Genomic DNA, 13,979 nt, shown 5'->3' with positions numbered 1-13,979 from the left:
GACTGGGATAGTCTTCTCATACTTTCAAAATCAAAGAAATCTGGAGAAGAAAATGACAACCCAGCTAGTATTCTTGCCTGAGAAATCCCATGGACAGAGAAGCCTGATGAGCTAGAGTCCATGGGGTTGCAAAAGAGGCAGACATAACTTAGTGACTAAACGGCAACTATATATATATATATCAATCCTTGTACAAAAAAATCAAATCCCACAGACACAGAACTGAAACCAGTGTGGTAATACATATATACATACATATATATATATACACACACACACACACACACACGCATTATATTTATATACATATATACACACACATGTATATACACACACACAATAAATATCCCTGCACATGCATACGTAATACATTAGAACACTAGGATTATCATCACCGGATGCTTATCTGTTCACTGACTGTAATGCCCATTTTGAAAACTAAGCTCACTGCACCTTGGAACAACACAGGAAAATTCCATAGGATAGAAGAAGAGTAACATTATTTGGACTAAAGAATAAAATGAGAGTAGAAGAATTCTTTGACTGTTCTGAAGACTTTTGTTTATCCTGAAATTTCTGCCATCTGGCTTGTTTTCAAAGTATTCGAAATATCAAGAAGTGTGAAAATTAGGAATTCTCCCCATTGTAGCAAGCAAGGAAAACAACTTTTCAAATGAAACCTGCTTGCATGGAAGTTGGAGAACCTCCACATTGACCCTTTTGCCTCTAAGGCTTTAAAATAAATAAGTTTACTAAAGGCTACTGGGGAAAAGTAATCACACAGAAGCCACTATTTATGGAAAATTGACACAAATTATTCAGACACCAAGGAATACTTTCTAAAATATCTTTGGTGTCTCACACAGGGATCTGATATTATCTCCTAAAGACAGAATGTTTGCATATGAATTTCCATATATTCCTTCTATTATTCTAATCACTTTAGAAAAGTGGTTCTGAGTCTTGGCTGCACATTACTGTTCATCTAGGGAGCTCTGAAGTGTACACTTACCTGGGCCAGAGCTTCTGATTTAATTGGTTTGGGATGCAGTTTGAGCATTGAGATTTGGAAAAGCTTCCCAAGTAATTCTGTGCAGCAAAAGTTTAAAACCATTCTTTTACTGTAACTCTACTGTTCTAACTTTACTTCCGACTTCAACCCACCTTCTCTCTCCTCATCACCCCCATCTTATGTATTCTTCTCCTCCCCTTGCCTTAATCATGAACAACTGAGAGATGTATGTACTGCAAGGCCTGTGTGTAATACCTGCTGCTGCTGAGTCGCTTCAGTCGTGTCCAACTCTGTGCAACCCCACAGACGGCAGCCCACTAGGCTCCTCCGTCCCTGGGATTCTCCAGGCAAGAACACTGGAGTGGGTTGCCATTTTCTTCTCCAATTCATGAAAGTGAAAAGTGAAAGGGAAGTCGTTCTGCCATGCCCAACTCTTAGCGACCCCATGGACTGCAGCCTACCAGGCTCCTCCATCCATGGCATTTTCCAGGCAAGAGTACTGGAGTGGGGTGCCATTGCCTTCTCCAAATGTAATACCTAGGAAGTATTAATTCATGAACTTGTCTGAAGATTTTTTAACTCAATACTGCTAGAGACAACATGCCTACTATATAAGAACAAAGTTATTAGCGTTTGAGAGGTCCAGATTACGACTATGTAATACAGAAATTTGAGCATTTTTGAGTGATATTTGAGGAAGAAAATTCCAAAAAGAATGGAAATTTCTATTATTAGCATATCCTAAAGGAGCAAACTATATTTTCCAGCACATTAACTAATACCTATGAAAATAGAATGCATGGTCATAAAAATTTTGACAATTATTAGGTAAAAATAAAGTTAAACATTTTTTCCCCTATAGTACTTATGTGCTTATATGTATTGTGACTCTTCAAGGGTATTACATTATTCAGCATTCACAAACTTATGTTGACCTTTTTAATATTGAGGGAAATAATTTTTAATATTGATTATTTTTATTTTTTTCTGCTCTTTTTCTATCTCTTGCTTCTTCTTGAAGACAGGAAATTTAAAAAATAAAAAAATAGAAATTCTTATATTAAGGGGCTATGAAAATAATAGAGTACTGGGTATAGAGGTAAAAAAAGGGGGGAGGGGAGATTTACACAGGGTATCAAATACCACAAGGGCAAATTTAGTGCCAGATGATATTTTAATATGTCCAGTGTGTGGTGCTTAGACTAACTAGACCACTGACAGCAGATATTATGCAAGAATAAATTCTATCACATTCCTCAGGGTATTTGTTAAAACTGTAGAGTTTCTTACTGGATAGAACTTTCAGATAGTTGGAGAATTTTCATACAGAAACCTTTCATCTAGTTAGGAAACTGTTCCATCTATTTTCCTTTCCTAGGATTTTTTATGCTTTGCTTCCTCAGGACCTTCTAAAGTAGTAGAAGTGTTGATAAATATAGTATTTGTGTTATCATTTATTGAAATGAGGCAGAGTACTCTTCAGATTAGTGGCTTAGTGGGAGTGTTGCAGTTTGTGTGGAAAATAGTGTGGGAGTTCTTCAAGAAGTTAAATATAGAATGACTAAATAACTTAGTGATTCCACTTCTAGGCCCATACTAAAGAAAAATTGAAAGCAGAAACTAAAACAGATACTCATGTGCCAGTGAGTATAACACTAGTAATTGCAACACTAGTTCCAATAGCCAAAGTGTTCATCTACAGATGAATGGATAAACGCAAGGTGGTGTGTGTATATTATGGAATTAGTATTCAGCCATAGAAAGAGTGAAGCTCTGATAGATGCTATAATGTAGATGAACCTTGAAAACATTAAGGTATATAAAATAAACCAGATACAAAAGGAAAAATATTGTATGATTCTTATTGGAAATACCTAGATTATGTAAATTCATAGAGACAGAGAGTAAGAGGTTACCAGGGTCTGGGAAGAAGGTGGAATGGAGGAAAGTGTTAAGAGGTTCAGAGTTTTTGTTTGAGATAATGAAAAAGATTTTGAAATTGATTCTGGTTATGAATGCACAAGATTGTGAATGGAACGAATGCCACTGATTTGGACACATAAAATTTAAAACAACAATAAGAACATTTTAAACTAACATAAATTAGTGACTTTAAATAATAAGCATTTCATATGGTCTTGACTCTGAGAGTTAGGAATTCGGCCTATGCTTTGTTGAAGAGTTCTGCCCCACATAGTGTCAGCTGGGCGCTCTCGTGAGTCAGATGAGCTATGAATACAACATCCAAAATGGCTCTAATTCTATACCTGGAAAATAATACTGGCTACCAGCAAGGAGTTCATCTAAGGTCTCAGCCAGGAACTTTGCTTCTTCTGCATGTGGGCCAAATTGGCTGAGATTCAAGAAGGAAGGTTTGAAGATTTAAAGGCAGAATCTATTGTTCTCTGAAGGCCCAGCCCAAAAGTTAACACTCACACTTGTTGCATTCTATTTGTTGGAAGAAAAAAAAAATAAAAGGTCATAGAACTGACCCAGATTCAAGGGGAAGAGAAAGAGACTTCCTTTCTTCATGTGGAGTAGAAAGTTCACATGAATAAGTTCATGTGGATTGGATGCTATTGGTGCAGCCATTTATGGAAACACAATATCAGAGCCTTATTATGTATGTTTTAAACAATATGTCTCTGTTGACCTTCACTCATGAAAAATGAGCCAAGCATCATAACAATTATAAGCCTCTTTTACCATCTGGAATGAAGTTGCAAGTATAAAAGTGGCCTGGACATGAAAGAGTGTCTGTGATGAGGCAAGAAATCTGTGCTTCTACTCTATAGCAATTCTCTAGTTGTCTTTGTTTTCTGATGGTTTGTTTCATATAATCCCTGCAGGCATATTATTTTTGCTTTCATCTGTACCAACAAATGCCACTTTTGGTATTCTAGCTGCAGTGCAATATGAAATAGGATATTTATCATGGTTTAAATGAGACAAGCATATGCAGCAAGATAAGAATTCAGAACCACAGAATATTCATGAAATTATCCTACTCAGTATACATCACATAAGCAAGGGATATATAATTGTTCATATGCTCTTCATAACTAAATATTTTAGCTTTTTGTAGTCAATCGTCTTAGCTACTTAACATAAATTAACACATCAACTCCTGTCATAAACACACACAGACCCATAAAGCTCTGTGCTTTGCACTCTGCAGTATTCATAAGGCATACAGATGTGACCCACTACCCTCTAGTAATTTTAAGTTGATAACATCTTCTTAGCTTTAGAAACTGCCATCCCCAAATGCTCCCTCCATCCTCACACACCAAAATTCATCTCACAATAATCATTCTTGGACTTTTTATTCCTATGTATCATGTGACAATTTCCTTGGATGGTTATTTGTTTTGTACAACATTTGAGATGAGAGACCCATTATTTGCATGATTCTGCCCTAGTCCTCAACTTTTTAGAAAAGGGCCAGAGTTCTCCTCCCTTGTTTAGCTGTTCTGGTATCAGATTTTTATTCATAATAATACTGAAAACAAAACAGCATTAATGTAAGCAAGGTGAACCCTTGTTGAATACTTCATATGTGCCAGGCACTCAAGCAGTTTACAAACATGCTATCATGTAATATTCAAAATAGCCCTATAAAGTAGGCACTATATATCCTTGTTTTATAGTGAAGGACATTGAAGCTCATTATGTATCTGAAGTAATCAAGCTAATAAGAGGCAAGAGTTGAAATTAAGTTTGATGGCTCTGTAGCCTATGTTCTTAATTGCCATGAAGTTTTTTCACCACAAAAATTTACAACAAATACTCCTGGAAACTTTATCTCCCTGCTCTACTCTGTTAAGAGGGATTCAGTATAGTTCTATTTTAGAACTACTGTTTAAGGAACATGTGAATCAGTTAATTCTCTGTTGCTGAGAGCAAAACAACATCACCATCTTTTTCAAAGTAAATGGGGTTTCTGACATTAGCAATAAGAATATAATTTAGTAACAATAAAATAGGTGTGCAGGAAGCTAGCCAAGGCTCTATCTCATTATTTTCAGGCTTTCGTCAAACAATCCACCCCAAATCTGTTGGGAGTTGGTCCTGGGACAAGCCATGGCTGTTCTCTTTGGACATATCGAGTGTAGCATTAGCCAAGTCTTCCTCAGTGGGCAGATCTTTGCTCCTTACTGTAATGACCCTGACACTATCATATTGATTACCTAAATATGATCATTATGCCTATCCCATTCACCAACTCAGGTGGATGTCAGGAATTAAATCATTGATTGGATTTACACGTTTCATCAACCTTGCAAAGGGTTAAAGTAGACCAACATGCAACATAGAGATTCCCAGGCAGGCACAAGCATATGGGGTACACAGAAGACATAGGAATCTTTATAGAAAAGGGAAGGTGCTTTCACAACGCAAACAAACACTGTGCTTCTACTTAAAGATGTGTCTGAATATTTATTAGGTTGTTTGCTCTTCTGTGTCCTCTTGTGGTTTCATATAAATGAGTGATTTATTTGAGAAATGCTACAGTTGAGCATCAGCTGGGAAACAAACACTGGTAAGCACTGGGAAATGCATTTGCATTATTTTGGAGAGAATATGAACAGATTGTAATGACAGGAGATTTAATGGAGAAATTGAGAGTCCTTATATGAAAGTAAATTGAGAAATTCTTTTGAATTTCACTTCATTGCAGAGAAGTGATGAAAACAAGGAAACTAAATCTCAGAGACTTAACAAAGGCTGAATTCCTGCCCAAGCTGCATGTCAGTTGAGGGTTGCTGAGAGCTGGGTGCTACGTGACCCTCCTTTCAGGTCCCCAGGTGACAGAGCATACACTCCCTGGGAGATTGTCTGTTGATGCACAATGAAAAGAAAAAGGGGCAAAGTACATTCAGCTCTTAAAACTTCTGCTCAGGAGTGACACCTATCACTTCCACTTGCGTTTTATTGACCAAAGAAATTTGTATGGATATAGCTAAGGTCAGGGGGGTGGTTAAGTATTATATTATCATGTGACTGAAAGAGAGAGCCAACTATTGTGAACTACCTTAATGGCAATTAGAGCCTATTTAATATAAAGTTTATCTTCTAAGTAACATGACTTTACCTTTTATATTCTAGTAAATAAAAAGTGTCTCATATTCTTAAAAATTAAAAAGAGAAATATTATGCAATGATATGTCAATATTATGGGTCCAATCTAGCATCATATTGTGGGTTCAAGAAAAGCAGCAGGGTAGTTATAATTCAGTTTTGTTCAAATGGGCCTTATGACAGGCCATATGGGTGGCCTTCAATGAAAGCAGATACTTACATGGTTGCAAATACTTTCACACTAGCTCTCAGAGCAATGTGCTTGAGAACTCAATTCAACTACATGGCAAAAAATGTTAAGAAATCAATCATCTGTTAGTGATTTCAAGTAATGAAAAGTTATATGTAAGAAAAAAAGTATAACAAATTGTAATTGACCCTAACACTCTCCTGAAGAAGAAAGTAATGTGCACTTACCAGTGGGCATGGTGGGAAGCATGGCGTGAACAAAAAGAAAATCTTACCTTGAGGTCTGTAAAAGCATTCCCTGCTGTTCTCACCCTGGCACCTCACCTGTCATTAGGCGATCAGGAGATTCCTCTTAGGTAGAGCAGTCAGCCCTGCACAGTCTTGGGATTTAAAAAAGGAAAAACAGCCTCCTACATTTCCCTGACTTGCATGTCAACTATACCATTTTGCAAAGCATGACAAAACGTGAAGCATATCTGGATTCAGAGGAGTAAAAACTCACTGCAAGTTAGAAATACAGGAATAATGTTTGGGAAGGAGAGAAAAATAAGAAATGTTCTCAGCTCTGCAGGGTAAGCCCTGAAGTCAACTCTGACAAAATACAGCATGCTCTCTGTTCTCACATCTATAAATCCAAAAGAGTTACAGCAAATGCAGAGCCCTTTCCCTAGACACTCTGGGGCCAAATCATGCTGTAGGACTTAAGGTGTATTTGTGGAGGAGGGAGCAGTGAGTATGGGAAAGGAGTCAAGACAAAGCCAGTTAATAAATGTTTAATCAGTAAGTCAAAGGCAATATATTGTTACCAAGTCCAGGCTTGCTCTGCTCGCCACAAGATAGGCCGATGAATCCAAGAGGAAGTATTGGGAGGAAGAAGGGACTTTATTAGGGAGCAGGCTGACCATGAAGATGGCAAGCTAGTGCCTCAACATAACCATCTTGTTGGGGACTGGAGGTCAGACTCTTTTATGGATCAAAGATGAAGGGAGGTGAGGAAGTGAGGAAAAAGACTATTCAATCCTCGTAATTGTCCCCTAGAATGGCAAGCCTCCGGCAGCAAAATGTGTCAGTTTCACATCCTTACTGTCCTTCACAGGTGGGAGGCTCAGGTTATATCCCTGAGGCAGGCTATTATGTATGCCTACAATAACCAAAGCAGCAAGATGAGGGTTAAAGTCACAGTAGCAGATCCAGTATAAAATGAAAACTAACCCTTCCCCGTTACAATATGGGCATTTGTATACACTTCTCTGTGTGATTAAATTATAGCAAATCAATCCCCGTGCAGCCACCCTCTGCATGTGTTCTGCTTTCTGTTGTAATGTCTGAATCCACATTTGTCTGTTTAATCCAACCAGGTTTCTAAGGAGCACAATCAGCATAGTGATCTCTACCTGAGAAGGCTCAGAGGCGATCATACAGAGGATGCTGTTTTTACTGAGTTTAAAACATATCCAGTCTGTTGCAGCATATTGAAAATGGCCAAAGAACATTTTCCAAGAGCTAAAATTCTGAGCAGTGAATGAAGAAATAGGAGGAATAATTCACAAATTCTTTGAAATAGTTTTTGGTTTTTACAAAACAAAATGAAAGCATTATAAACTTCCAAAGTCTTTAGATTTCTAAACTGGAATTTCAGTAGCAAACAGCATAGTTATAACCCAAGCTACAAGATAACATTGAAAAAACACATTCAGAATGTTAATTGAATTCAAGTTTGAAGGTTGATTTCTCCTGTACTAGTTAAAATTTCTATTGATCCTTACCACACGCCTATGAGGCTATGACTTTTGCAGCAGACCAGCTAAGAACTGAATAGTTAAAGGCAATTGAGCTGAAGTCAGAGAGCCAGATTACAATGCAATCTCAGCAAGGACCCACAGCCCAATTTACGCTCCGGGGTTTTTTTTCCATTAAGCTAAACTTTAATTCTCTCTGATACCTAATTCCAGGTATTAATGTTGCTCCTTTTTCAATTCTCTCTATGAAGTTCATGCAGGGAGTAAGGTCATTTACATTGATAGGGATGAATAACTGGAGAGAGCACGACTCACCATGATCTGACTTGATTTATTTTGTTGATCATAGTTTTTATTTCAAAGGACATTGAACTAATGTCATGTCAACCAAATATATTTTATGAGAACAAATCTCTGATTTCATGATAACCTCAAGGTATGGAAATCTAAAGAGAAGAATAATAAAATGATCTTTGAGTTTGCCAATGATTCTGTCATTTGACAAATATCTTCTCAGTGCCTGCTTGCTGCAAGCACACACTATTCTGAGGAGCAGGGGAATAAAAATACAACCTTCAGGCACAGAAGACATGATGATCCTTGGCTCTCCTGTAACAGGTAATAATTTATTCATTCCACAAATATTCACTGAGTACCATATAAAAGGCAATCAGGTAAACATGATCTGGGAAACCATACCTATGGGATAAAGCAATTGATTAGAAGACATTTCCTTTAACATCGCTCCAGCCTTATCAGCTAATATATTCCTCAGAAAATTTCAACAAATTTGATATAGTGCTCAAATTATAGCATGCTTTCTTAAACAGCTTCATAAACATACTTTACGCAAAATTAACCAGTCAAAAAAGACTATAAATGTAGTAAGTGATTCCATTCATATGAAGTTCAAAACCAGGCAAAACTATTCTATGGAGATACAGATCCAAAAAGTGGTTACCTCTCATGAGAAGTCTACTCACTAGAAAGCGTGAGGCATCTTTCTAGGTCATGGAAAAATTATCTTTTTTTTTTTAATCTAAATGGTGGATAGATATGTGTGCTGTGCTCAATTGCTTAGCTATGTCTGACTCTTTGTGACCCCATGGATTGTAGCCTACCAAGCTCTTCTGTCCATGGGATTTTACAGGCAAGAATACTGGAATTGTTGCAGGAAAGTGGACTCCTTCCAGGGCCCAAAACTGGGCTCTTGTCTAATACTTGGAAATGAATTGTCTGAGGAGACGCATGCTGACAAACCAAGAGATTTTATTCGAAAGGGCACCCAGTTGGAGAGCAGTAGGGTAAGGGAACCCAGGAGAACAGCTCAGCTGCATGGCTCGCAGTCTTAGATTTTATGGTGATGGGATTAGTTTCCGGGTGGTCTTTGGCCAATCATTCTAATTCAGAATCTTTCCTGGTGGTGCACGCATCGCTAAGCCAAGATGGATGCTAGCAAGAGGGATTCTGGGAAGTGTATGGACACGTGGTGTCTCCTTTCGACCTTTCCTGAACTCTTTCGGTTGGTGGTGGTTATTAGTTCCATATTCCTTACCAGGATCTCCTGTCATAAAACAATTCATGCAAATGGTTACTGTGGTGCCTGGCCAGGGTGGGCGGTTTCAATCAGTGTGCTTCCCCTAATGGAATGGGTTGCCATTTCTTCCTGCAGGGCATTGCCCCCACACAAGGATTAAACCTGTGTCTCCTGAATTGGCAGGGGGATTCTCTACCACTGAGTCACCTGGGAAGCCCCCAGATAGGTGTATGCACATGGCAAAAGAAACCTAGTTATTCCATTAGGATTTGTGTATTTTACTATATGTAATATACTTCAGTAAAAACAAAAAGCAAGAGTCTTGATTCTCATAGCCAGTATCCACCAAGATAAGCTATTCAGGGTTACTAAAGAGATTATACTGAGACTTTATACAGTTTAAAATATGTCTTTAAGAACAACTGAACTCTTCATTCTATTCCATCAGTCTATGTGTCTGTTTTCATGCCAGTGTCATCCTGTTTTGATTACTATAACTTTTGTAATATATCTCAAAATCAGGAATTTTGATGCCACTAGCTTTGCTCTTTTTCTCGGTTTGAAGTTATTTGTGGTCTTTATGAATTTTAGAATTGTTTCATTTACTTATTTTATTGAAGTATAATAGAATTATAGTAGTTTCAGGTATATGACATAGTGATTTGATATTTCTATACATTAGAAAATAATGGTCACAGTAAGTCTAGGTACCATCTATCACCACATAAAGTTATTACTGACTATATTCCCTTGTGGCTCAGATGGTAACAAATCTGCCTGTAATGCAGGAGACCCAGGTTCAATCCCTGGGTTGGGAAGATCTCCGGGAGAAGGGAATGGCAACCCACTGTAGTATTCTTTCCTGGAGAGTTCCATAGACAGAGGAACCTGGCAGTCTACAGTCTATGGGGTCACAAAGAGTCAGACACGACTGAGTGACTAACACAACAACAACCACACATTCCCTGGGCTGCATTCCATTCAGGTGACTGTTTTATTACTGGCAGTTTGTACCTCTTATCTCCCTCACCTATTTCACTCATTTCCCCCATCTCTCCCCCAACTCCCTCTCCCCCACTGCCAGCCACCTCTTCGTTCTCTGCATCTATGAATCTGTTTCTAGCTTTGCTTTTTTTTTTTTTTTTATTCTACCTATGTGATATATCATAGAGTATTTGGCTTTCTCTAATCATCAGTCCTGGGTGTTCATTGGAAGGACTAATGCTGAAGCTGAAACTCCAATACTTTGGCCAACTCATGCAAAGAGTTGACTCATTGGAAAAGACTGATGCTGGGAGGGATTGTGGGCAGGAGGAGAAGGGGACAACAGAGGATGAGATGGCTGGATGGCATCACTGACTCGATGGATGTGAGTTTGGGTAAACTCCGGGAGTTGGTGATGGACAGGGAGGCCTGGCGTGCTGCGATTCACGGGGTCGCAAAGAGTCGGACACGACTGAGCGACTGAACTGAACTGAACTGAATCATCATTTCACTTATAATACCCTCTAGGTCAATCCATGTTGTCATAAATGGCAAGAATTCATTCTTTTTTTACGGCTTAGTAATATTCTATTATGTGTGTATACACACACACATGTATATGTATGTGTGTGTATTTTACATTTTCTTTATCCATTCATCTAATGATGAACACAGGTTTTTCCGTAACTTGGCTGTTGTAAACAATGCTGTAATGAACATAGGGCTGCGTATATCTTTTTCAATTAGTGCTTTTGTTTTCTTCAGAAAATTATCCAGTAGTGGAATTGCTAGTTTATGTTTAATTTTTGAAAGCCTCTCCATGCTGTATTCATAGTGACTGTACCAATTTATATTCCCACAAACAGTGTATAGTGTTTTTTTTCATTGCCAACATTTGTTGTTTAGAAAAATAATGAAAAAGATCAACAAAACTATGAGCTGAGTTTCCAAAAGATAAAACTGACAAAACTTTAGCTAAACTAAGGAAAAGAGAGAGATGACTCAGAAGTAAAATAAGATTGATTTTAAGTGATACTACAACAAAAAAGAATTATAAGATACATCTATGAAAATTATACACCAATAAATTGGATAACCTAGAAGAAATCACTAAATTCTACAAATACACAACCTACTAAGAAGTAATAATGAAAAATAGAAAATCTGAGAAGAACAATAATTGAGTCAGCAATTAAAAATCCAAGAAAGAAAAGCCCATTTCATAGGTCAATTTTACCAAATATTTAAAAATAATTAATACTGATCCTTCTCAAAAAAAAGACAAGTGAAGTTACTCAGTCATATCCAACTCTTTGTGATCCCATGGACTGTAGCCTACCACACTCCTCTGTCCATGGGATTTTCCAGGCAAGTGTACTGGAGCAGGTTGCCATTTCCTTCTCCAGAGGATCTTCCTGACCCAGGGATCAAACCCAGCTCTCCTGCATTGTAGGCAGATGTTTTACCATCTGAGCCACCAGAGAAGTCCTTCTCAAACTCTTACAAAATTGAAGACAGGATACTGCCAAACTAATTTTATTAGATCATCATTGACTTCATGTGAAAACCAGACAAATTTGCAAGAAAAGAAAATCTTAGGACAATAAATTCTTGGTGAAAATAAATGCAAAATTTCTCAACAAATAGTAGCAAACTGAATTCAAGAGGCACATTAAGAGAATCATACACCATTACCAAGTAGGTTTTTTTTCCTGTGAATGCAAAGATTATTTGCCATATGCGGGGAGCGAGCTCCGCCCCTGGCAAAGGTCATGAGGAAGGAGACTTGGCACACGCAAAGGTGGGATCAAGCCTCAGGAGTCTCCCTGGAAATTCTCGAGCAATCTACCCCCAAAACCAGAGTCTGCCTACTTTCTGCTTCGTGCTTTCACCTACACCTCTGACTTTACGGGGGGCTGTCCCCCACTACCTCTCTCTGAAAAAAGAGTTATCTTACAGCTCCAGTTAATAATTCCTGGGTGTGACAGTGTTTAACCTACAAACTCCTTTGGAAATCCTCTAGCCTGCCTGAATAGGTTTTTTCCGGCCGCATGTGATTGCTCAGAGCCTCCCAACTGTGAGAGGCATGAGATGTTCTAAACTGTCTAAATACAGATTCCTTTGAGCAGTTAAAAGATTGATTAGAAATTGTATTGGTGAAGGGATTTTCACTTGTTGGGCCAATGTTTGCTGCTAAGTTTCCATATCCCTTACCTGCTGTGTCCCTGGCAGTGTATTGATTAATATAATTGGTGTAAATAGTAGCTTTAATGTTTGTAACCTGGGACCCTTGAGTTAATTCTTTTTCTTGTTATAGCCCACCACACCTTTGCTCTGTAGGAATGCAACTTTATCTAATGCTTTTTGGAGGCTGGTGCCTGACTTTAGAATAATCACCTTTAGAGAAAAAGGCCTCCGGGCCAGAAGATGATGCAAATCACCTAAACTTTCGAATATGATAAGTTTGCAGGAAGAAAGCCTGGCTTACTGCATGACTCTACCCCTTCCCCCATTATCCTCTATGCATAACTTAAGGTATAAAAACTACTTTGGAAAATAAAGTGCGGGCCTTGTTCACCGAAACTTGTTCTCACCATGTCGTTCTTTCTCTTACCTTCTGGCTGAATTATTCAGCCTCTTTTCTCCACTGAATTTCCTCACTGAGCTATCCTTATTTCAGCCTCTTTTCTCCACTGAATTTCCTCACTGAGCTATCCTTATTCTATTACTCTTTATATCCTTAATTAATGTTTAATTAAGCAGTTGTTTACTGATCCTCGCTGACGCCGTCCCCGCTTCGAATTCCCTGGATCCACCGGGGCTGGACCCCGGCAGCCATACACAAATTAATACCTATAAAATTGCACATTAACAAATGAAGGAGAAAATTATATTATCATCTCAATAGATGAAGGCTTCCCTGATAGCTCAGTTGGTAAAGAATCGGTCTGCGATGCAGGAGACCCCAGTTCAATTCCTGGGTCAGGAAGATCTGTTGGAGAAGGAATAGGCTACCCACTCCAGTATTCTTGGGCTTCTCTTGTGGATCAGCTGGTAAAGAATCTACTTGCAATACGGGAGACCTGGGTTTGATCCCTTGGTTGGGAAGATCCTCTAGAGAAAGGACAGGCTACCCACTCCAGTATTCTGGCCTGGAGAATCCCATGGACTGTATATTACCATCTCAATATACGAAGAAAAATTATTGATAAAATTCAGTCCTTTATGCCCTTCTTGGTAAAAATTCTCAACACATTAGGTATAGAAGGAATGTACATCAATATAATAAGGCTATATGTGACAAGTTCACAGGTAACATCATGCTCATATTATGATGTTAAAAAATGAAAGCTTTTTCTCTAATATCATGAACAAAGCAAGGATAAACACTTTCAGCAATTTTATTTACTATTATACAGGATGTTATACCTAGAGC

This window comes from Bison bison, unplaced genomic scaffold (genome assembly GCF_000754665.1).
Source record: "Bison bison bison isolate TAMUID 2011002044 unplaced genomic scaffold, Bison_UMD1.0 scf7180017864218, whole genome shotgun sequence".
Taxonomy (NCBI): Eukaryota; Metazoa; Chordata; class Mammalia; order Artiodactyla; family Bovidae; genus Bison; species Bison bison.
Note: the sequence above shows the minus strand (reverse complement) of the source record.